At 32.5% G+C, this 25,998-nt stretch overlaps 1 long non-coding RNA gene across 1 annotated transcript; it reads left to right on the forward strand.

Moving 5' to 3' along the window:
• Positions 1–17,430: 17,430 nt before the first annotated feature.
• Positions 17,431–20,654, forward strand: LOC125371121. Its single transcript, XR_007217389.1, has 2 exons — positions 17,431–18,060; positions 20,241–20,654. It is a non-coding gene; the product is annotated as an uncharacterized LOC125371121 (long non-coding RNA).
• The last annotated feature ends 5,344 nt before the right edge of the window (positions 20,655–25,998 follow it).

The raw sequence follows: 25,998 nt of genomic DNA on the forward strand, positions 1-25,998 counted from the left end.
TGGACTTGCCGCCAAGTATTAGTAATGTTCTCTGAGGTTCCTAATTAGTTTAAGTCTTAAGTGAAGCCCCTTTTCTTTTAAAATCCGAGGACGAATTTTTTTAAGGGGGGGAGAATGTAATACCCCGAATTTTTATATATTTAATAATGAGTTTTTATTTAAGTTAATTTTAGCTTTATTTTTATTCGGTTTAATTAGTTTGATTTTTAAGGAGTTAATTAAATAAATTACTTGAGGAATAATTTATATTTTTATTTAGTTATTCAAATTTTCTCCAAATGCATATTTATATAAATAAAATTATAAATTGAAAAATTATGATAGAAATTGTAAGGGATGTTTTTATAAAGGAATTTTGAGAAAATTGGTATTATAATTGATTAGTAGTATTAAATTTTGAGTTGGAAATTGATTATTTAATTTAATTGTGTATTTTCAATAATTCGGATTTGGCCCAAATTAAATAGTTAAGGGTTTAATTGAAAGGATAAAGGAAAGTTTAGGGCTTAAATTAAAATTCTGCAGGATGAGATTGTAAGTAATTAAGAAAGTAGAAGGATCAAATTGTAATAAGAAAAAGTTCAGGGGTCAAATGTCGGTATTGAAAGGAAAGAAAATCGGGGAGAGAGAAAAGAAAGAAGGAAGAAGAAGGAAGGGAAGAAAGGGAGGAGAGAGAGGGGCGTCGGCGTCTATGGTGGACGGATGCTGGAGGCCAGGCACGAGGGCGGCGTTGACGTTGGAAGGAGCGCACGTCAACGGCGAGCACGATGGTGGCGGTGGAGGCAGCTGGCAGCGTCGGCAGGCGGCAGAAGTGCGCAAAGAAGGCAGCGGCTTCCGGGCGCCATTCCGGCCGTTTCCGGCGGCCTTTCCGGCCGATCTCGGTGGCGATCAGCTTCCCTTGGAGAGAGGTTCCTTTTGGCGGCAGCGGCGTCGGTTTTGGTGGCCGGAGGAGAGAGTTCTAGCGAAGTGGTGGCAGCCGTGTTTTCTGATTTTTCCGGCGAGCTCCGGCGGAGGATGGACGATCGGAGGACGTATCTCGACTCTCCTCAGCTCAAGCTTCAAAATGGCACCGGTTTGGTGGCGATCGGGCTCCGTTTGCAAATCAACGGCCATGATCGTTCGCAAATTTCTCTGGATGATCGGGTGTCAGATTGAAAAATCGGAAGCAGGGATCGTCATCAGCGCGTCGTTGTGAGTCCGATGGTGTGTCTAGATTGTCGATCGGACTCCGGCGGCCGGAGGCGAGTCGACCAAGCGTCTCGGTGATTTTCTCTGGCCGTTGATCTTGGAAATCCTTTGATTTTAAATTTGTGTTTATTGGGTTATTTTGAGTACTTGATGATATTTGTGAGTCAAAAATAATTGTCTGTCAGTTTGTCTGCCTTGTGTTTTATGCTGTGTGGTGGAGTCGGGAAATAGTGAAGTTTGGGGACCCGACTCCAGTTGTTTAAATTGTTGGATATTTGGAGTGTTTTTCTGGCAGGTCCTGGACCCATTTTTACGGGGGGTAATGTTCGTGTTGTAGGGGAGGTTCTGCCGGATTTTCGTGAGAATTCTCCGAGTCGAGATTCTTAGACAGTCCCTGCGGAGTCTAGACCTAGGATTAATGATCGATTGTTTCAGCATTTTGATAAATTGTTTTCCGTGATTAGATGATCTGTCGGCCGCCCAACCGAGGCACCGGAGCAGAGCTAGGAGGTCGCCCAATTCGTGAGTTAAAGTCATTTAATCATTGCGCTATTGCTAAGTTTGATTTTAATATGCTATTTTGAAAGTTCATGCTTAATATGGTTATTAGTTTCGCAACGTAAATAATTTCACTGAATTATTCGTTATTAAAGGTAATATAAGTATTATTATAGTAATGTTATGATAATACCAAATATTATCAGTTTTCCACATGAGTTGCCTGATGTCTTACTCTTAATTGTTAATTGTTATTTTGATATGGTTGAATGATTTCATTATACAATGATATTTATTATATGTGATGATTTCGATTTGGGGATGTGGCTTTCGTAGAACATGCCGCCTGATGGGTTACATCAGGACCGCGTGCGCACCGGTAATGATCATGGACATGTAATCAGATTTTTTTTTATGGGTTTGCCCTGGTCGAGCATGGCTCTCTGGGCGGATTTGTGTAAATTGCCGGAGGTAAGGTCCCTGGTCGAGCATTGCTCTCGGGGCGCCGGCTTATTTGGATACTTAAGTGACCAGACTGGAGGTAAGGTCCCTGGTCGAGCATTGCTCTCGGGGCGACAGTCTTATTGGATTAAGAGAGCCGAATGGCTACTAGATTTCTTATTTGGATACTTAAGTGACCAGACTGGAAGTAAGGTCCCTGGTCGAGTATTGCTCTCGGGGCGCCAGTCTTATTGGATTAAGAGAGCCAAATGGCTGTTAGAATTTGGGGTTAGGGTTCTACTGAGCCACTCGTCCCATAAAAGTAAAAATATATTTTTATTTATTTATTTATTTATTTATTATGGTATGATTATAACATGGATTGTATTGACGTGCATGGTTGATATATTGATTCGAATGATTAATATTTTCTGTGAAGAAAGTAATAGGGTATGATTATAGTATGATTGGTATTTATGTGCATGGTTTGATATACTGATTTGAATAATCTATGTTTTCTAAGAAGAATGCAATAGTCCCCAGGTTATTTGATTTTAACTTACTCTCGAGACTGACAGTCTCATTCTTACTGTTTTTCAGATTCGTGACTGTTAGTCCTCTCGCGGCTCTTATTCAGTAACCCGACTCCTTCATCATCGGGTGATGTATTTGATTTGGTATGTAAATTGGCAAATCTTAGATTCTCCGCAGTAGTAATAGTAGATGTATCAGTTGTAAATTTCCTGAGTTTCAGGTCTCGCCTAGTTTTTCTGGCAGACCGAAGTATTTATGTAGAATGTAGCTGTTAAGATAAATTGTGGCTTTAATAATATTAATTTGAGATGAGATTTGTTTAAATCAGTGAGTGTCAGGCTTACTACGAGTTTCGGTGGCCTTAAGCCTACCCATTCCCTAGTGCCGGTCACGGGCCCACGGGTGGGGTCGTGACAGATAATAATAATATTAATGATATCGATAATAATGAAATAAATTTACTAATAATAATGCTAATAATATTCGTAATAACTATCAATCAAATAAAATTACTCATAATAACAATAATAATAATCATAATAATTATTGATCAATTAACATCGCATTTAATTTAGACATGACAAAGGTACAGTTGATTATATGACTTTAACTCATAGTTCTACCGCGCTTTGCAGTCTGCTCCTACGCCTCTAGTAGAGCTGGCTGGATGGACGGATTATCTATTCACCAAAATACTCAGTTAATAAGATATTCTTAATTTTTTCTAGGTCTGGACTCCTAGATTAGACTGTATAAGAGATTCATACTCAAAAATTCTATCGAAAATTTGGCAGAACCTCCTTTAAAATGTGGACGTTTACCCCTCGTATAACAGGTCCAAAACTTGCTAGAAATACTTCAAATATTCTGCAATTAATTAACGGGAGGCAGGCTACCAAAACTGCATTATTTTTCCTCTGCTCCACAACACACACATATCACAATTAATTACAGACGGTCCGACATTAATATTTATTTAACAACCAACCCACGCAAAACATTTTTGGTATTTAAACTAATCAAACACAAAAAAAAATCTACCACAAAACAGAACAATAATTAATCATACTAATTAGTTTGTAATATTTATATCTAAGTCATAATTAATTAAATCTAATTAAATTAAATTATTTATAATTGATAATTAATAGCAACAATATTTTTTAAAATGATAAAATAATATTTAAGGTCCAATCAAAATTATACCGAGCCAAATATCTGAAATTCTACACGTCCGAAAAACACTAGGGTCCGAAAGCTGGTACTGCCAATGGTGTTGCATTTCAAATCCGAAAGTGTCTACGCGAAGCTTGAGTTGCAGGAAGTCTGAAAATGCAAATGCTTTTGTTGGAAACTCGTCGGAAGCCACCAGATCGAGGCCAGAAAGTTTCAGCTCCGGCAAGCCTATACACTAACGCCGGTGGAGCTCGGCTTGGGGGTTTTTGACGGTAGGGAGCTCGTTTTCGGCATCAGATTTAGGGAATAAGAGCAGCAGATGGCTGTTGCATGTTGGCAGCTCCCTTTCTTCAAGCTCGACGTTGGCAGCAAGGGAGAGGAAGGAGGAGGCGACGACGGCGAGGGAGGGGAAGGGGAGAAAGTGTTGGCGGCTGGAGGGTTGGCAGGCGTGGAAGGGAGAGAGGCGATGGGGGGAAAAGAGAAAGGAAGAAGAATAAGAAGAATAAGAGGGGAGAAAAATAAGAAATTTCTTTTATTTATTTATTTATTTAAATTTTTTTAGGGTATTACAATAAGTGACAAACTGTGCAAGTGGAGGGACATGGAGTAGAGACTGAATAGGTCTAAGAGGAGGTGTGGAGTAGCTGGATGGTTTATTGGCCATCTGAGCAGTTTTAGAGGAAGCATGATGCCGCCTCCGGGAATTGGCGCAGCGAGACTAGGGGCGAGGGATCATGATCGTCACTCCATTTAGGCGGTTTAATCTCTATGGTTAAGCGAGCCAGAAGGATGGTACGTAATACAACTTATTAATTTCACAATTATCAATTTAATTATACAGACTTATGAGCAAATGTTATGTTTTATAATTACTGCTTTTTAAATGTATAATCAAGCACGTGATTTAGGCTGGGAGCTTGACCCTGTTGAGCTATCTGATGGCATGCATAATTGGTAGACACAATAAGGCAATTGTCAATACGTAGACCGAAAAACTCAAAATGTCGCTATAAGACTAAAATGACAACTCAAACATATATCTTTATAATTTTTTCCCAAAATTATATTATTTCTAATATTTAAATTTATAAATTTCAAGATCGGTAGCATCAGTCGATAGAGACCGCTTCCTAGACAGCTGAAGGATCCACAGAGCCACTAGAGCCAGATACTATGAAGTTATTCCTCCAAGCGGTAAGCTGTGAGAAGAAACTTCACTTTTATGGCATGGGTGTTAAGGCACCCTCTTTCTTCTGCCATAGATCGTCCTACACCTCCACTGCAGGTCCCAGACAATAGACGTCCAAGAACCACTGGAGACGCAAGTCATCGAGACTGTACAACAACAGGTGCGATTTATGTTAGATGAGGACATACTTATCCGTCGCCAGGAGTAAGAGTATGACACTCGTACCTAAAGAACGAATAATAATAATAAAAACAACAACAACAACAACAACAACGACAACAGCAACAATAATAATAATAATAGAAAATTTAAAATTTAATCTATATGATTAAAATAAAGATCTTTATTTTAAATTGAATGATTTATAATCATATTATTATTGAAACATTTTTATTCTTTTGAATGGATAGCTTAAAACTATTTTGAATTAGTATGATTTTTAAATAATTAATTAAGTGGTTTATGTAAAATGTGATTTACTTATTGTATATATAGCACTCTATGTTTTCTAATTTCATATATATATATATATATATATACTTGGAGACATTTTTCTATGTTGGTAAGAAAAATGGTTTAGTGGTTTCAAAATCCAAGATATCTTTATTCCAAACAAAAATTAGATTTCTTGGTTACTATATCTCCCGGGGAACTATCACCCCAATTGAAAGGTCTCTAGCCTTTACTTCAAAGTTTCCAGATAAAATTTTAGAAAAAAACACAATTACAAAGATTCCTTGGTAGTTTAAATTATGTTATAGATTTTTATCCAAATTTGAATTGTCTTGCAAAGCCCCTTCATGATAGGTTAAAGAAACCCCCCCCCCCCCCCCGCATGGACTGATGAGCATACAATATATATATATATATAAAGATGGTGTAAAGACTTGAGAGTAGCTCGCCTTGGGTTTCTCCAATTAGACATGCATCTTATTATTGTAGTTGTTAAGTCATGGACTCTTGAGACTCATCCATTTCACTTTCTCAAGGGAGATATAACTATTACCTTTTAAGATATGACCATTCAAACTAGCTTACCCATTAATAGCTCACCAATGATTGGATATGGCTATTACGATTAAAAAAGGATTTACATAAGAGGTTTTTAAGAGTGAGTCCACTTAATAGTTCTTAAGGGATTTGAAGTTGAACTTGAGGTGGATGACTGAGCAGTTTGATAATCTCCTAGTATCACAGTCGTGCATTCATTTTGTGCATCATTGATGAGATATTGTTCATTGATAAGTCATTTGAATGGCAAATTTTATATTTCTTCCTCTTTTGTATAACTTGACTAAAGTCCATTAATATAACTAGGGCAAACCATGCCTTGTATTACTATGGACAGAGTAGTATAAGGCTACAAATGCGAATGCATAACAAATTAGTGGTGTACTATCTTTGCTTCAACTTTGGGCATAGGATCAACTACATCAGTAACAATCAAAGCAAGTTAAGTATGGAGTTTTTATCCCTCGGGGTAATCCAGCTATGAAAGAAGTGGTCATGATAGAGATACTCAAGTTGTTGGATGCAGGTATAATCTACCCAGTCTCAAATGTTGTTCTAAAGAAAACTGGAATGACTGTGGTAAGAAATTGGAACAATGAACTTGTACCAATGTGTGTGCAAAATGGTTGGAGAATGTGTATAGATTTTAGGAAGCTTAATCAAGTGACTAGAAAAGATCATTTTTCCTTACCTTTCTTTAATCAAATGTTAGAACGACTGGCTGGCAAATCCTTCTTTTATTTTGTTGATGGCTTTTCAGGATTTTATCAAGTTCCTATTGCACAAGAAAATCAGGAAAAGACGACATTCACTTGTCTTTTCGGAACCTATGCTTATAAGTGAATGCCTTTTGGTCTTTCTAATGCCCTAGGTACGTTTTAAAGATGCATGATGAGTTTTTTTTTGAATATATTGAGAAATGCATTAAAGTATTTATGGATGATTTTTATGTATATGGGGATTAATTTAATGAATGCTTAGATAATTTAACCAAAGTTTTGAAAAGATGCATAGGGACTAACTTGGTTTTAAATTATGAAAACTGTCATTTTATGGCTACCCAAGGCATTGTATTAGGACATGTGGTTTCTTCCAGGGGTATAAAGGTTGATAAAGCAAAAGTAGACATAATTGTAAACTTACCATACCCTACCAATGTTAGAAAGTGCGTCCTTTTCTTAGACATGTAGGGTTTTATCGCAGGTTTATCAAGGATTTCTCCAAGATTGCGTTGCCATTGACAAATTTACTACAAAAGGAAGTTCAGTTCGAGTTTGAGGAAGAATGCAAAGAGGTGTTTGATAAGCTCAAAGATTTTTTGACAAGCGCACCTATTATTCAACCACCTCAATGGGATTTACCTTTTAAAATCATGTGCAATGCAAGCAATTATACAATAGGAGTGGTTCTAAGCCAACAGATTGAGAAGAAAATTCATGTCATCTATTATGCTTCTAGGACCTTAAATGCCGCCCAATGCAATTATTCCACTACAGAAAAGGAGCTTTTGTCAATTGTTTTTGCTTTGGATAAATTTTGATCCTATGTGCTTGGTTCTAAAGTTATTGTATATTTTGATCATGCAGCTTTAAAGTATCTTTTGACAAAGAAAGAATTGAAACCAAGGCTAATTTGGTAGATTTTGCTTCTTCAAGAGCCAAAGGTCACTAAAGACTATTTGAATTTGCGATAATAATAATGTATAGCCGACGATTCCTTACCAGTTTTAAGGACGATTATTCCGTCGCTTATTATTTCATATTTAAGGACGAAACCAGGTTTCATCGCATGTAACTACACTTTTAAGGACAAAGTTAATTATTCGTCATTGTATGTCTTTAGAGATCGCATTTTTGCAACCAAGCTATCGATAAAATTATTTGATCGTAAAATACTTTGGGTGAAAAATCTTGAATTTTTTAGGACGAAAAGTGAGGGATCTATTGAGAAGAATAAAAGGGGAAAAAAGAAAGAAGGATTTAGATTGGCAAGAAAAAGCGCAAATGTTAGAAAGAAAAGGGTTTAATTTTAAAATGTCTTAAAGAATCTCCAATTTCTACCAAATTCTCGTTATATAAGAACTCGTCGCTAAAAGTCCTCTCACCTTCTCTATTAAACTCATGTACAAATACATGCATGACCTTATCTCCGCCACTACTACCCAGTAACCAACTTTATAATAACCTTGACCTGTGCAAGATAATCCATATGGTAATAGATTAAGCCAACAAGCAAAAGCACACAGTAATACATCTTTCTTTATAATTTTTTTAATCTAATACACAAAAGATTCAATCTTTATTTACTTTATTTTTTGACCTAACAGTTTAAAAAAATCTAAACTTTTATGGTAGTTTTCTCTTTTGGCCAATTCTTTTAAAATTGTCAATTTAGCCATGATTTGGCCAATTAAATGCAATTTTGGCCAAATTGAGTTAATGGTTAAAATTAACCAACATGGACGCAGTTTAAAAAATAAGAATTCAAAATTAAGTAACATGCATAAATAATGTAGCATTAAGACCCGTTAATTTAGATTTTTCATTTTCTAATTAGGGTCAATATCATTGTTCGTGTTGCTTAATTTTGACAAACAACTCAATTAGGCCAAAATTGTACTCAATTTGCTAAATCACAGCTAAATTGATAATTTCTAACCAATGTTCATCCATTGGCCCACCTCCATTTGATTTGACCCATTAGAGCAATCAAGTCTAATCTCATATCCAATTAAAACCTTTCAAGAACTTGAGTCTAAGCTTACTTTGAATCTTTTCACTATACCCATTTAATAGATCTTCTATTCCTCTTCATAGTTCAGACGTTTTGAATCTTTTTACTATCATAATGTCACTCACTTTTGGCTATTGGGTCGCTCTTTACTCTCAAATTTGCACTTAGTCTAGTTTAAGGTATGTTCTTCTTTTTTACCCTATTTTTCATAGATTGGATTTTATTTCTTCAATTGATTTTGTCAAGATTTTTCATTTGTGTACTACTTTTTTGTTGATCGTTTAGAACTGGAGTTTTGGTTGTTGTTACAGTATTGAGGATCTTAATTTCTCAAGTGGGTTCCTTTCTTTCTTCTTATTCCAATTGAAGTCACCTCTTAGTTGATTATGTCAATTGTGCTTCCTTATGAGAATTAACATTTGTAAATCCAAATACCGATCTACATGTGTAGGGTGGTGGTGTTGGAAGTTGAAGCATCATAGAATAAGGCAGAAGTGAAAGAGAGTGGGAGAGAAGTGGTGGAAGTGGTAGAGGATGTGCTGGCAGTGACAGTGGGGATATTAGTTGAGAAAAGAGAGTGAAAGTGAAAGCTGATCTAAAGAAAGTAACTACAAAGAGTAACCAAAGCTAATGATAATGAGAAGATGGAGTTTTATGGATTAATGAAGGGTCAAAGATTATGAGTTTTATTGTGTTGATATTGTTATTTTTATTCATTTTCTTGAAATTAAGTTCTAAAATTTGAAAGTATTATGAGATGAAAATTCTTTCGATGATATCGTTGAAAAGTGGATTAGGGACCCTCTTTCTTTGAGCTAACTTTTGGGATGAGTCCTACCCAAGCCCATTTAGCAAGTCCCCCTCAACTATTTTTCTCATTCAATAACATTAATATGTCATAAACTTCATAAAGGAGTTTATATATCATTCTTTAAGTTATTTATCCTAAAATTTACTTTAAAGGCATATGTGAGCCATGAAGCAAACATTAAGGGGTCAAATTGTACCTTCTCCTGAATTTTAATAGTTGATAATCATTATATCAGAATTGGAAAAGACTTCCTTTTAATTGGCTATTTTCTATTTTAGATTTTCATAATTAAATATAAATTATAAATAAATTAAATAAATTGTTATTTTCTTGGTATTTTGTGTTTAGAGAAACAATCCCTAAAAAAGAATTAAAATGCAAAATGTCTTAGAAGGTTTTAATTAAAACTATTTTTTATTATAATAATTGACTTATAAATTATTATTCTTTTTTCCAATTTAATGCATGACATAGATTGAAAGGTCGAGCTAGAATGTAGCTTGAACTTGTCTAGAACCATTGATATAGTCAATTATTAATTTCCATTCATAGCTAAATAAAGTACTAAATATAGTAACTATTGCAGAAAAAGGGAACTGTTATTTACGATATAAATACAATTAAGAAAAAAGAAAAAAAGAGAACATAGGAACATCATAAAAAATGAGCCCAAGCAAAATTTCCATTGCTACAATCCTTATTATCATGCTGGTTGCATCCACTGAGGTTGCAGAAGGATGGAAACTTGGGTCATATACTACTCCTACAATTGATGCTGATGAAGCTTGTTTTAATCCTTGTTTTGCGTCATGCATACCTCATAAACCTAAATTTCTTTGCAAGCCTGAGTGCGTGGCAAAATGTTCGAACAAGCAAAGCTAAACAACAAACTTTGGTGCCACCTTTACTGATATCATTTCTGAAGTTTTCTATATAAGAATATTGTGAAGTTGAGATGTTGTATGTAAATCCTAATAGATAATGTAAAACTACAAAGAAATGATGTAAAATAATGAAAAATTACTACAAATGATATAAAAGGGGTAATTACTATTTTTTTTTTATATTTTTTCATTTTATACTAGTTACTTTTTTATATTTAAAAATTATATTTTTTTTCTAATTTTTAATTTGTAAATTTATATTAAAAAGGCAAATCATTGAAATTTTAGTTAAACAATCATTAAATAGATCGGGTTAAATATTATTTACCTCTTAATTGTTTGCCTATTACACAACTTGTCCATTAAATTTTGTTTATTAATACCAAAATACCCTTATATTTTAATGAAACTAACTATGATCAAGACTTTGAAATTAAAAACATTTCAATGTGATTATCGAATTTTTTTTATCAAATACTAAATTTGTTTAAAATTAATTTTTTGAAACAAATTGAGAAAATTTTCTAATTTTAACATAAATCAAGTGGCTAATTAAGAAATATAACTAATTAATATTTATTTGATCTAAGTTTCAACACAAATTAATTCTAATAAAATTTAAACATTTTACAAGTATTTATACTTATCAACAATTTAAATGTCTATATGATTTAGTTTTAGTCCAATAGGCTAACCAACTTTAATTGGGCCTAAAACCCTAAAAACTAAGTAGACTTAGCGGATTTTGGCATGTTTAGTTAGGGCTTGGACTTAATTAGAATTAGGATCACACTGAATGGGCCTCATCATAATAAAGAGTTTATTAGGTCTAAGGCTAGAAATCCTGAGCATAACATGTAATTGGGCTAGACTAAGTAGGCTATATACATAATTTGCTAGTAAATTAGGTGAACTATTCTAATATGGGCTAGGCTTGGATAAAAATTGGCTAGACCTAGGTATATTATATGTGTTATCTGGTATGTCTGTATATAAATTACTTGCATTTATAGGGAGTTAATTTGTTAAATAATAAAATTAAAGACTAATATACATAAATAAGAAAGTTTGCTTCCGGATCCATCTCTGGACTCTATGGCGTAAGCTTCCTTATGGAATTTAAGAAACGCCACTCATTAGTAAAAGTGCTCCAACGATTACTTGGGTGGCGACTCTCATCTCCGTGCTAGTCTCAATGATTAGTTAGCGTGTCCCCGATTAAAGGCGAGCAGGTCCTACTCTATCGAATCTCATGTCAACCATTACAGCTAGATGGATGCTTCACCGTAGGTGTCAGGGATATCTAGCTTTAGTCAGGGATACCACGGTAGAAAAAGATAGCATTGAGGATGTTCAGGTGGTCTGCGAGTTTCCCAATGTATTTCCAGAAGAGCTACCAGAATTACCGCCTAATAGAGAGATAGAGTTTTGCATCGATGTGGTACTATTTCCTTGTCACCCTACCGAATGGCACCAACCGAGTTAAAGGAGTTAAAGGAGCAGTTACAAGACCTCTTGGATAAGAGTTTTATCAGACCTAGTACGTCTCCATGGGATGCTCCTGTTTTGTTCGTGAAGAAGAAGGATGGTACCTTGCGCCTCTGTATTGAATACCGACAACTGAATAAAACGACAGTTCATAACAAGTATTTGCTTTCTCACATCGATGATCTATTCAATCAGCTTCAAGGACCCGCATGCTTCTCCAAGATTGATTTATGATCAGGGTATCATCAGTTGAGGATCCGTGAGGAAGACATTCCGAACACGGTGGGAAGAGGCTGCCTTGAAGTTATTGACGGTGGGGAGCTTATTTCTAGCATCAGACAGGCGATAGGTGGACGGCGGGCAATTAGTCTAGTGTCGGCAGCAAGGCAGGAGACTTCCCTTCCTCCTAAACATGACAACAGCAAGGAATGAGGAGAAGATGGCGTCGCCTGCGAGGGAGGGGAAAGGAGGAGAAGCAGCGACATGAGGGAGCGGTGGCAGGCGATGGCAAAAATGGGAGGGAGTGAGGGAGAATGAGGAAGAGGGTGATGAGGAAGGAGAAGAAAGAGGGGAGGGAAGAAAAATAAAAATTTTGTTATATTTTTTATTTAATAATAAAAGATGGAAAAATACAAATGAGTCCCCTCTCAAGGAAGTTGCTTCAATGACACCCTTCACCCAATTATTTTTTTTTATTTTTATTTATTATTTATTTATTTGACTCATCAATAATTAACATAATATAAATTTAAAAATTTATCAAATTACTCGATAAAAATTAAAGCAATTAAAATTTAAATTCACAGATATTACATCCTCATTCTTTTTTTTATCCACTAGTGTTATGTACGATAATTATGAGTTGGATCAGAATAGAAGTTGTAACAGTTAGAGCTTTATATTGCTAGACTCCACGGTCCGGGATAGTGAAGATGAAAAATCAAATAGTTAGACCTAGTTTAGATAGGGCCATTGCAATACATGACTATGCGTTCTTTGAGATTTCAACGATCAAATTGCAAATATTGTCTCCTATAAGTTTAGTACGGACGAAATAATTGGTCCTTAATTACTTAACAAGTACGACCACAAGTACTTCATCACTAAAGACTATTTGAATTTGCGATAATAATAATGTACAACCAACAATTCCTTTCCACTTTGAAGGACGATTATTCCATCGCTTATTATTTCATATCTAGGAACGAAACTAGGTTTCATTGCGTATAACTACACTTTTGAGGACAAAGTTAATTATTTGTCATTATATGTCTTTAGCTATCGCATTTTTTCAACCAAGCTATCAATGAAATTATTTGGTCGTAAAATACTTTGGGTGACGAATCTTGAATTTTTTAAGACAAAAAATGAGGGATTCATTGAGAAGAATAAAGGAGGAAAAAGAAATAAGGATTTAGATTGGCAAAAAAAGCGCAAATGTGAGAAAGAAAAAGGTTTAATTTTAAAATGTCTTAAAGAATCTTCAATTTCCACCAAATTCTCATTATATAAGAACTCGTCGCTAAAAGTCCTCTCACCTTCTCTATTAAACTCGTGTACAAATACATGCATGACCTTTTCTCCATCTCTAATGCCGAGTAACCAACTTTATAATAACCTTGACCTGTGCAAGATAATCCATATGGTAATAGATTAAGCTAACAAGCAAAAGCACACAGTAATATATCTTTCTTTATAATTTTTTTACTCTAATACATAGAAAGATTCAATATTTATTTACTTTATTTTCTGGCCTAACAGTTTAAACAAATCTAAACTTTTGTGGTAGTTTTCTCTTTTGGCCAATTCTTTTTGAAATTATCAATTTAGCCATGATTTGGCCTATTAAGTGCAATTTCGGCTAAATTGAGTTGATAGTCAAAATTAACAAACATGGACGCAATTTAGAAAATAAGAATTCAAAATTAAGTAACGTGCATAAATAATGTGGCATTAAGACCCATCAATTTGGATTTTTCATTTTCTAATTACGGTCAATATCACTGTTCGTGTTGCTTAGTTTTGACAAACAACTCAATTAGGCTAAAATTGTACTCAATTTGCTAAATCATAGCTAAATTGATAATTTTTAACCAATGTTCATCCATTGACCCACCTCCATTTGTTTTGACCCATTAGAGCAATCAAGTCTAATCTCATATCCGATTAAAACCTTTCAAGAACTTGAGTCTAAGCTTACTTTGAATATTTTTACTATACCCATTTAATAGATCTTCTATTCCTCTTTATAGTTCAGATGTTTTGAATATTTTTGCTATTATAATGTCACTCATTTTTTGCCATTATGTCACTCTTTACTCTCAAATTTGTACTCAGTCTAGTTCAAGGTATGTTCTTTTCTTTTTTACCCTATTTGTCATAGATTGGATTTTATTTCTTCAAATGATTTTATCAAGATTTTTCATTTGTGTAATATTTTTGTTGATGGTTTAGAACTGGAGTTTTGGTTGTTGTTATAGTATTGAGGATCTTGATTTCTCAAGTGGGGTTTCTTTCTTTCTTCTTCTTCTGATTGAAGTCGCCTCTTAGTTGATTGTGTCAATTGTGCTTCCTTATGGGAATTAACATTTGTAAGTCCAAATACCATCTACATGTGAAGGGTGGTGGTGTTGGAAGTTGAAGCATCATGGAATAAGGCAGTAGTGAAAGAGAGTGGGAGAGAAGTGGTGGAAGTAGTGGAAGTGGCAAAGGATGTGCTAGTGGCGACGGTGGGGATAGTAGTGGAGAAAAAAGTGAAAGTGAAAGCTGATCTAAAGAAAGTAACTACAAAGAGTAACCAAAGCTAATGATGATGAGAAGATGGAGTTTTATGGATTAATGAAAGGTGAAAGATTATGAGTTTTATTGTGTTGATGTTGTTATTTTTATTCATTTTCTTGAAATTAAGTTCTAAAATTTGAAAGTGTTCTAAGATGAGAATTCTTTGGATGATATCATTGAAAAGCCCCTACATATGTCCTGTTAGAAGTTGTATTTATCCCACATCGCTTGGTTACTGGGCTGTTATAATGTATATAAGTGGATTGGGCACCCTCTTCCTTTGAGCTAGCTTTTGGGATGAGTTCTACCGAAGCCTATTTATCATGGTATCAGTGCCAGAATTTTGTCTGTGATGGTGGGTTTGGTCCCAGCCCGTTTGCATGTCACGCTAAGAGTGAGGGAGGGTGTTAGAAGTTGTATTTATCCCACATCGCTTGGTTACTGGGCTGTTATAATATATATAAGTGGATTAGGCACCCTCTTTCTTTGAGCTAACTTTTGGGATGAGTCCTACCCAAGCCCATTTATCAAGTCCCCCTCAGCTATTTTTCTCATTCAATAACATCAATATGTCATAAACTTCATAAAGGAGTTTATATATCATTCTTTAAGTTATTTATCCTAAAATTTACTTTAAAGGCATATGTGAGCCATGAAGCAAACATTAAGGGGTCAAATTGTACCTTCTCCTGAATTTTAATAGTTGATAATCATTATATTAGAATTGGAAAAGACTTCCTTTTAATTGGCTATTTTCTATTTTAGATTTTCATAATTAAATATAAATTATAAATAAATTAAATAAATTGTTATTTTCTTGGTATTTTGTGTTTAGAGAAACAATCCCTAAAAAAGAATTAAAATACAAAATGTCTTAGAAGGTTTTAATTAAAACTATTTTTTATTATAATAATTGACTTATAAATTATTGTTCTTTTTTCCAATTTAATGCATGACATAGATTGGAAGGTCGAGCTAGAATGTAGCTTGAACTTGTCTAGAACCATTGATATAGTCAATTATTAATTTCCATTCATAGCTAAATAAAGTACTAAATATAGTAACTATTGCAGAAAAAGGGAACTGTTATTTACGATATAAATACAATTAAGAAAAAAGAAAAAAGGAACTGTTACAAGTATTTATATTTATCAACAATTTGAATGTCTATATGATTTAGTTTTATATTATCAAAATAAAATACTTCATTTAAAAAATTATTTTTACTATTAATTTTATTAAACGCTAGAATTATAATTATAATTCCAACAAAATGACTTTGCGTAAAAAAAATATAAAACTATAGAAGAGTTATATATTAATTACCCTAATAAAAAATTATTAATTGACGAGTATCAGTTCAACTCACACCTATTAGGCCCAAAATTAACTTTCATATGGTCTAACAATAAGAAATATATTGTAAAGTATCATTTTAGAAAACGAAGATTGATCGTTTCAGAAATACTGAAAGAATGATTGAAAATATCTTACCTTTCTTTATACATTTAAATAATAGAATAGAACCATTTTAATACAAATTTATATTTTACTTACAAGGAGAGAGAGTGATGAAATATGATTATATACTTAATAATTTATTTAATTAAAATATATATATATATATATATATAATAATGTAAAGTTCAAAAAACTGTCCGGTGGTTTGGCGTTTTTCACTTGAGGAATGAAGATATTTTTGTATCAAAAGAGTACCACGTACTTTATTTTTATATAGTTTTGCATGTACTTAACATGAACCATGATTTTATAAGTAATGTGGCATCTAACAATTTATTATAGATTTCATAAATATATTAAAATTTTATTTAAAAATAATTTCTTAAATTTGATTAAAATTTAAAAAATTAAATGTCTTAACAATTTGTTATAATTACAAAATATGTAATCGGGTACTAAATTACTTAAAAATACTTATATTATCAAAATTTATATTTCTATTAATAACTAAAAAATAAAAAATATGTTGAATATACCTAAAAATACTTAAAAAAATAAAACAAATATTACTCATTTAATACAAAAAATACATGTCCCTTAAGTGTAAAAGCGTCAAACCATGTGTTAGTTTTTTGAACTTTACCCTATATTATAAGTATATATATATATATATATATATATATATATATATATATATATATATTATCATTTTCTTTTAATAGATGAATTGTATATTTGGAGACGTATTATTTTTAGAAAATGATTTAAAATATAAGAGTTAATAAAGGATTTAATTTTAGTTTTTAAAGTGTCACATGATAGAAATAATCTAAGTATTTGAATTTTATGTATTTGATTGATTAAATCAATAGGTACTAAGACTGAATTAATATTTATTTTTGCAAAGGAGTTAACATTAAAGTTTGATTTAATATGGAGTTTAAATAGAAAATATCATTGTTGATATTTGGTAATTAATTATGTCAGTAAGGGTATTCTTATAATTCTACCATTAAAAGATAAGGCTAAATATGTTTTTTCATATCTTTAATAATTCTATTTTGGCCCGAAAATACCAATTAGAGGCTTAATTGAGATAACACAAATAAGTTTAAGGGTCTAATAGAAAGTCTCTAGGGGAAAGATAATAAAAAGGAAAGAAGGATCTATGAGAAGGGAGTAAAGAGTAAGAGAAGTTTATAAAGAACTCTAGAAAAAGGAAATTAATTAAAAGGACACAGATAGAGATTTGTTCAAAAACAAAGAATCTTCTTCTTCCAAGGGAAAATAATACAACTCTTTATATTTTTTATTTATTCCTTTATTTGACAAAAAATGGTAGAATATATTCTAGAAGAAATTAGAGGGCGTGGTAGGTGTCTGTGGAAAGAGAAGGAAGAGACCGATCTTTTAGTGATGGTTTGGGGTGGTGAGAGAATTTAATGAGAATTTGAACCTTTGATTCTTCTTTCTCCGACGATGATGAGCCTTGATTTCAGTCTTAAATGAACGACCATCAAGTGGGCTTTCTTTAATTGACAATGGCATCATCTAATCCCACCAGAAATAGAGTGTGGCGATGAGAGAGAGAGAATCAACCATAGTTCGGTTTTTCTCATTTTTCTGCCACTTCCGGCAAGTTATGGTTGATCAGAATACATGGAGAACTCTACTCTCTACAAGCTTTCCCTTGGAAAATCAACGGCTGAAATTGTGTCAGTGTTTTGTGACTAGTCTGTGACTTGAACTGCAAATCAAACACCGAAATCATAATCTAGACTTCAACACAAGTCCGTAGACGTTCTCGGATTGTCAATCGGACACCGACGACTAATGATGGGTTTACTGATGTTTTGCGCGTCTAGGTAAAATATTAACCGTCTATTGTTAATTTAATCAAACTTCTATTGTTTATATATATAATTATTAATTAGAATAATGATATTATTTGAAGAAATGCTAGATTATGCTTTAACTTAAGGAAGTAGAATATTATATTAATTTTGTTAAAATAAATATATTAAAAAAATCTATTTAAGTGATTAGAAAAAATAAGTAGAATTAATGTTAGCTATACTATAAATAGTATTGTTAGCATGAGATAATTATTGTTAAGTATGATACTTGAATTTTGAGGTAGATCAATTATTATATATAAGTACTTAAGTTAATTATAATAGTTGGTATTAATATTGAAAAATAAATAAATAGGAATAATAATAATTATTGATCTAGTTATTGAACTGTTTGGAAGGAAATAATTATAATGAAATTTCATGTGCTAGAGAAATATCTAGATGGGTTATAAATAGTCATTAGACATTTATGAATAATAAATTATATTGTTCAAAGAGAGATTGGATTAAATAAAAATTTTAGAGGTTTCAGATGGATAATTTTTATGGATTGTCTATTTTCTTGTAGGAATTTGAACCCGTTTTACGGAAAGAATTAGTCCGATTTATAAAGAAAATGTTGCCAAATTTTAGAAAAATTAATTAACCGAAATATAAAAATAATTAATAGAATTATATTAAAATAAAATTAGAGTTAGAATTAAATATTAGATATTAGATGTTAGTTAAAGATTATTAGGGAATAGGATTTAAGATTATTTCTAAATTATGTTTATTCCTCATAAATGGGTAAAAGCTAACAAAATATGAAATTCTCCCTCAAACAAACGTCGTCATAAACCAAACAAGAACAAAAATCTGGCGAGGAAAACCACTCAGAAACTGAAAGAGTGGCAACTCCAACTCTAGCCAATGCACCAGCCACCTTAATTCCTTAACGAAAAATATGGCTCGCCTAAAAATCCATCTGAGCTAAAAAAGAAGCACAACTAATCCACTTCTCCTGAAGTATCCATGGAACATCCTTAATCATTTGTTGAAAGAGAGAAACATATTGAGAATCACATTCAAGCTAAAGGCTATAGTTAATCCTTTACAATATAATTATTGTTGTCTGACCAAAATAAATTTAATTTTGGGCACTAATACATGCTACTTGAACTGATATTGGTCATGTGATAATCTTATATTGGAGTACTTATTATATAGCTCTTGTATTTTTTTCATTTTATACGTACCCCCCAGACAAGTTAAAATTATAATTTCTTTTTATATTAAAGGCACTTCCCTGAAATTTTGATTAAATAATTATCAAATAGATCAAATTAAATATTAGTTACTCTCTAGTTCTTAGTGTAATATATAAGTTACCTCCTATATTTTGTTTATTGTGCTAGAATCCTCTTGCATTTTAAAAAACTAATTGCTACCTTGTCCACCTAAAGTGGATATAGTCAAAGGACTAAGTTGATAATAAATTTAATTTAATCCTTAAACTTTTTATTAAAATTACAATTCTAGTATTTGATAAAACTAATAATAAAAATAATTTTAACTTAAATTATTTATTTTATTTTGTTAATTTGAAAATAAATAATTTTAGAAATTCAAATTGTTGGTAAATATAAGTGCTTTAAAAATGTTTAAATTTCATTAAAATCAATTGTGCTAAAAGTTGGAGCAAGTAAAGAAATAATAATTCGTCATATTTGTTGGCCATTAAATTGATTTTCGCTAAACTTAAAAGTTTATCCTAATTTGATTAAAAATTAATTTCGAGTTTGGTAGTTGATAATATAATGATCACATTGAATATTTTTACTTTTATCAGTGGAAATATTTTTAATTTTAACAGTCACATAGAAGAGGTAATAGTTAGTATGATTATAACACTAGGGTGTTTTGATGTAATAAATAAAATATAAGGGACAATTTACGTAATAGACAATTTGCAAACAATCAAGAGAAAAATAATAGTTAACCTGATCTATTTAATGATTATTTAACTAAAATTAAACTTTTTAATATAAACTTACAAATTAAAATGATAATCTTTTAAAAAATATCAAAAGGTAACTAATATAATATAATAAAACAGAGAACAAATATTAATTGTCTCTTTTATATTACTTGCATTAATCTTTTACAATTTCACATTCTGTTTTTCACAGTTTTACACTGTTTATTAGGATCTGCATACAAATATCAATTTGGCAATATTCTTCTACAAAAATATCCAGAATCGATATCGATCACCAAATACCAAATCTTACCGTTTAGCTTCTCCTATAAGCACATGATGCTTCACAGTCAGTTTTGCAAATAAATTTAGGTTTATGAGGTATGCATGACTCAAAACAAGGCTTAAAACAAGTTTCATGAGATTCAGTAGTAGGAGCAGTATATGACTCAAGTTTCCACCCTTCTGCGACCTCAATGGATACAACCAGCATGACAATAAGGATTGCACCAATGGAGACTTTGCTTGCGGTCATTTTTTTTTTCCTTATGTTCCTTTGTTCTTTTCATGTCCTTTTCTTAACTATATTTATATTGTAAATGGACAATGCTTTGTCATGCAATAATTACTATATTTAGTATTTTATTTAGCTCTGAAATGGAAATTAATAGTTAACTACAACAATGGTTCTAGACAAGCTCAAGCTACATTATAGCTCAACCTTCCAATTTATGTCATGCACTAAATTGGGAAATAAATTAACAATTTTATAATCTGATTGTAAAAGAAATTAGTTTTCATTAAAACAACCTTTAAATACATTTTGTGTTCTAATTCTTTCTGTAGGTGATTGTTTCTCTAAACGTAAAATACCAAGCAAATGATAATAAGTTTTTTTCATTTATGTAACTAATTTAATGTTTAATTTTTATATTTAACTATAAAATTCAAACAGAAAATAGCCAATAAAAAAAAGTCCTTTCCTACTTTTTCTGATATTAGTAATTATCAACTATTAAAATGTTAAAACTAGAACCTTTTTATCTTTCTAACATCTATGATTTTTTTGCCAACCTAAATCCTTCTCTTTGTTTACCTTTGACCCTTCTTAACAATCCTCCACTATTACACAACTAAAATTTCATATTCAATTGATTTTTTTTTTGTAAAGAACTTGAAGCCAGAAATCAGTGAGCGCTGGGTCCATAATATAAAAATAAAAGAAGTAAAGCTCATATAAAGCAAAGAAACACCGCAAAAATGGGTAAAAGCTGACAAAGTATGAAATTCTTCCTCACAAAAAGGTCATCATAACACCAAATAAAAACAAAAATCTAGCGAGGAAGACCACCAAGAAACTGAAGAAGCAACAGCTCCAACTCTTGCCAATGTATTAGCCACCCTATTTACTTAATGAATAATATGGCTCACCTGAAAATTCATCTGAGCTAAAAACGGAACATAGTTAATCCACTTCTGTCGAAGTATCCATGGAACATACTTAATCCTTTGTTGAAAGAGTAAACATATTGAGGATCACATTAAATAGGTCGAATTTAATATTAGTTACTCTGTAATTCTTGGTATAATACATAAATTGCCTCCTATATTTTATTTATTATACTAGAATCCTCTTGCATTTTAAAAAACTAATTGCTACCTCATCCCCTAAAGTCAATGTAGTCAAAGGACTATGTTGATTAAAATTTTAATTTAATCATTGATTTTTTTATCGAAATTACAATTATAGTATGTCAGCATCCATTTTCCGGATTTAGATATCGAGGGAATTACAAAAATCTTATCATAAAAGCTACTATGTTTCTCAAGTCTCGGAAGTTTGGGGACGGGCCAATTCTAGTTAGGATTGAAAATAATTGAACTAAAATAGTTTTCTAAAATCAATTTGGGCCCAATTAGCATAAAAACTAAGTTTGAAGGGTGAAAGGACAGTTTTTACAAGTTTAAGGACTAAAATATAAAAAATTTCAAAACCTTTTGCTTCCTAAGCCAATCGACTCTACGTACAGCTGAATCGACTGTACACAAAACTGATCTGCTCTACACAGTCCTTATGGGTTTATTTTTTGAATTCGATGACGTTTTATGTGTGTTTTGTTCTAAAATACCAAAATTGGTAAAAAGAAGCTTTTAGAAGATATTTAGTGATAATTATTAGGATTTTAGATATTTTATATTAAAATATTTGGTTTTAATCTAATATTGGATGTTGATCTAAATTTATAGAATTAAATAATCTAATAAAGGAAAATAATCACTTCTTTTTAAGTTTAAATAAATAAGAGTTTATATGCTCTTCTAGATTTCGAAAATCCGACTGCTTTAAATAGAATAAGATATTTAGATCTAAGGTTAGCTAGTAATTGCACTTAAAAGTCTACGCTAAGGGAGTTTAGGTAATTAAGAGGGAAGTCACTTAAGGAATTACTTGAGATTTAAAAAGTTTTTTTTAGAACGAGAGAAGTGTCCTCTTCATTAGGAGCTATTCTTAAACCTAAACAGCATTGGACTCTCCACCGAACTTTGATTCCACCATCTCATCATCTCTAGAGACTCCAAGATTAGCAGTATACGGTGACAACTTGAGGGTTTCCCAAGCAATATCAACACTCCTTTGTTCTTATTTTTTCCATTACTTTATGATTTCAAAAAACATGATTAGGATGATTTTTTATGGTTTTATATGATTTACATGATTAGGTTTAGGTTTTTTTATAAATCAATATTCATCTAATATATGTTGGATTTTGAATCTGATAATATGCTTTGTATTGGATTTTGAATCTGATGATCTGAATGATTAGGGTAACATGTTAGATTTATGTTTTGCTTATATAATTATGTGATTGTATCTATTTTCTAGGGTTACATGTTTAAATTTAAAATCTACCATGTATGGTCTGTGTCATTTGTTAGTTTATCCCTTTTTCATGTTTGCACTATTTTTATTTTTTCTAGTCTAGTTTAATTCATTTTTATGTCTTTTATTTTATTTTTTCAATCTTTAATCATATTTTTATCTTTTGTGCATGTTAAATCGACTTTTGGGTGAGAGGATCAAGGAAAAATGCAGAAGTGGCCATGACCAAGCCCTAGAGTCGATTGGCGCTCTGCTGAGCCGATCGTCTCTGTGACCCATGCCAATAGGCTCTTCACCAATTTTGCCCTATTTTTTTGGATTTTATGCAATTTTTGGCATTTTTATACACTGTAAATTCTTTTATATGTTTTTCTTTTGATTTTTAGTTGTAGGAGGGTTGTAATAGCTAGATTTAATTTTTTGCACTTTACTTTTTATTTTATTTTAGATGTATGCCAATTATCTGCTATCTAATTGCCTAATTAAAACTGGATATATAGACATTAGGCTTTATAATTGGACCTAGCAAGAAAATTATAGTCCATTAGGTTAAATACTGGTAAATTGGGCCTAAACTAAAATCCATGTAGACTTAGTGGACCTTTTCCATGTTCTTAATTAACTAATGGATCACATTAGGATAGGATCATCCAATTGGGCCTTAACATAAAAAGTAGTCAATTTACGTTTAAAGGCTAGTAATTAAGTACATAACTTATAATTGGACTAGACTAGATGGACCCTTATACATAATTGGATAGCTAGTTAGGTTAATTATCTAAATGGGAGTTGGGCTTAAAATGGGCTAGACCTAGGTCGACCTCACATGCTAAATTAATTTATTGTGAAGAATATAATTATAATGTTTATAGGGAATAACACATTAAATAATAAAATTAAGGATCAAGATACACAAATAAGGAAGTTGGTTTCTGAATCCATCTCTAGATTTGTCTTTAATTTTACTATTTAATGAGTGATTCTTGCATCATCATCCTAGTTATATCTGGTCTCAATAGCCTCGATGACGTCGATTAGTGGTTCTTTAGCACCATTCTAATCTTGGAATTACGACACTAGCTAACCATCACTCACAAATAATGAGTGAGTTTCTTTCATCTCGTGGACCCTTGAATTAGGAGACGAGCGAAGGAAGGTGACTTTTTACCTGTAGGAGCCTTTTATCCTTATCCAAGACTCAACTCATGGTAATGACAGTAGCAATCTCCCTTAGGAACCCCATTGCTTGCTATAGGATATATTCTACTTTATAAGTATATTAAGCCCACATATTGAAAAGCCCTGGCCGATGTGGTAACAGGCCATAGGCGCAAAATATGGAGGCTTTACCCTTATATTGGAAAATATCACCTTATTTGCTTTAATTTGCTTTGAAAGCTTATAAGATGCACATTAGGTCTATTATCCCTTATTGATAGAAAGCCCAGAGCTAAAATCTTATGAGAGAAAGACTCACCATGAACCATGTACATGAGTAATAAGGTTGGGAGGATGTTTTATATAGTAACTGTGTTTGCTAACTCTTTTCTTTGTCTTTGTGCATTACACGTGCATATTGAATGATATGCATTCCATGCATCATACTGACACCTTGTATTTTAGCCATATAGACTCTTCTTTGGGTTGGAAAAGATAAGATAGTAGAAGGCTAGAGAGGGTTCCAATCTCGCTGAAAATTCAGTCTGTGCTAGAGTACCTTGAAAAACCAAAACATCAAGCTTCCATGACTAAATTTGAAACTGCACCAGAGATGGTCAACGAGAGAGCTAATGGACAAGATGTCCAGATCCTCAAGAATGTTGTCATTGATAATTTGAGGGGTGTGATTTTGGAGTAGCTCCAACAACTTTTAATTGGGATAGCTATAAATCAAGCCCCTCATGTTGTCCCAATTGCATTAATTACCCTTGCGGTAGCTAATCCTCCTGTTGTTATCGACTCGATTGTGGTTTTCGTTGAAACTATTGCCGCCATTACAGCTGCTATCAATGCTAATACTGAAGACCTTGCTAGGAGAGGAGTGCCCTAGAATTTCTAGGATTTTGATGAATTCATGCTAGACCAGGCCAAAAGGAAGACTGCCCTTGCCACTAATGAAGCTGTGAGTGGCTTAAGTGCTAGGCTTGACAAGATGCAAGCCATGCTAGAAATCAAAGGGTTGGATCTGACCTATGATTTTAAAAAGCTAGTTTTGACAGGTGAAGACAAGTTGCCTGTAAACTTCATGATGCCTGAAATGAACAAATTCAATGGGACTAGTGTTATGAAAGTTTATCTCAAGCAATATGTTACCATCATGAGGACTACTTAGCTGAGTAGAACCCAAATTATCAAGCTATTTATTTTATCCTTGGAAGGACCTGTTGTAAATTGGTATCACGGGATGAAAAAATCCAACAAAGCTAACTAGTGAGATTTATGTAATTTTTTTATCAAGCAATATGATTACAACACTCATTTTGAGGTGTCAATAAGGGACCTTGAGTCCACCAAGTAAAAATCAAATGAGTCCTTCTCTGATTTCTTGACGAAGTGGAGGAATAAGGCTAGAATAATGAAGAATAAGCCTTTAAAAAAGGACTAAGTTCGTATGATGGGCCAAAATGTTCTTCTAGGATGGGTCGAGAGGTTTTAAATGATGAACCATAAGACTTTCATGGATTTATATGATAACGGCCTTCAAGTTGAAGAGATAGAAAATGACAAAAGAAAGAACGTACAGATTGGTGAAAAGTCGAACTATCAGGTTGGAGGGAGCAAAAGCCTTGATGTGAATGATGTCCAAAAAACTGAGGAAGTTACCCAACTTCAAGCATCCTTCGTGAAGATTTTTGAGAGATTAGTACAAAATGGCTTACTCCAACCCGTTACCTTTAAGAAGCCACCTAACCTCAATGCACCTAGTTACAAAGCCAACACCTACTGTAAATTCCCAAGCACCTAGCCACCATATATCCAACTGCATCCAACTTAAGCATGAGATTCAAGACTTCATTGATGTCGAAAAGTTGATTAGGCACCCTCTTTCTTTGAGCTAACTTTTGGGATGAGTTCTACCCAAGCCCATTTATCAAGTCCCCCTCAG

The sequence above is a fragment of the Ricinus communis genome, chromosome 9 (genome assembly GCF_019578655.1).
Source record: "Ricinus communis isolate WT05 ecotype wild-type chromosome 9, ASM1957865v1, whole genome shotgun sequence".
In the NCBI taxonomy this organism is placed as follows: Eukaryota; Viridiplantae; Streptophyta; class Magnoliopsida; order Malpighiales; family Euphorbiaceae; genus Ricinus; species Ricinus communis.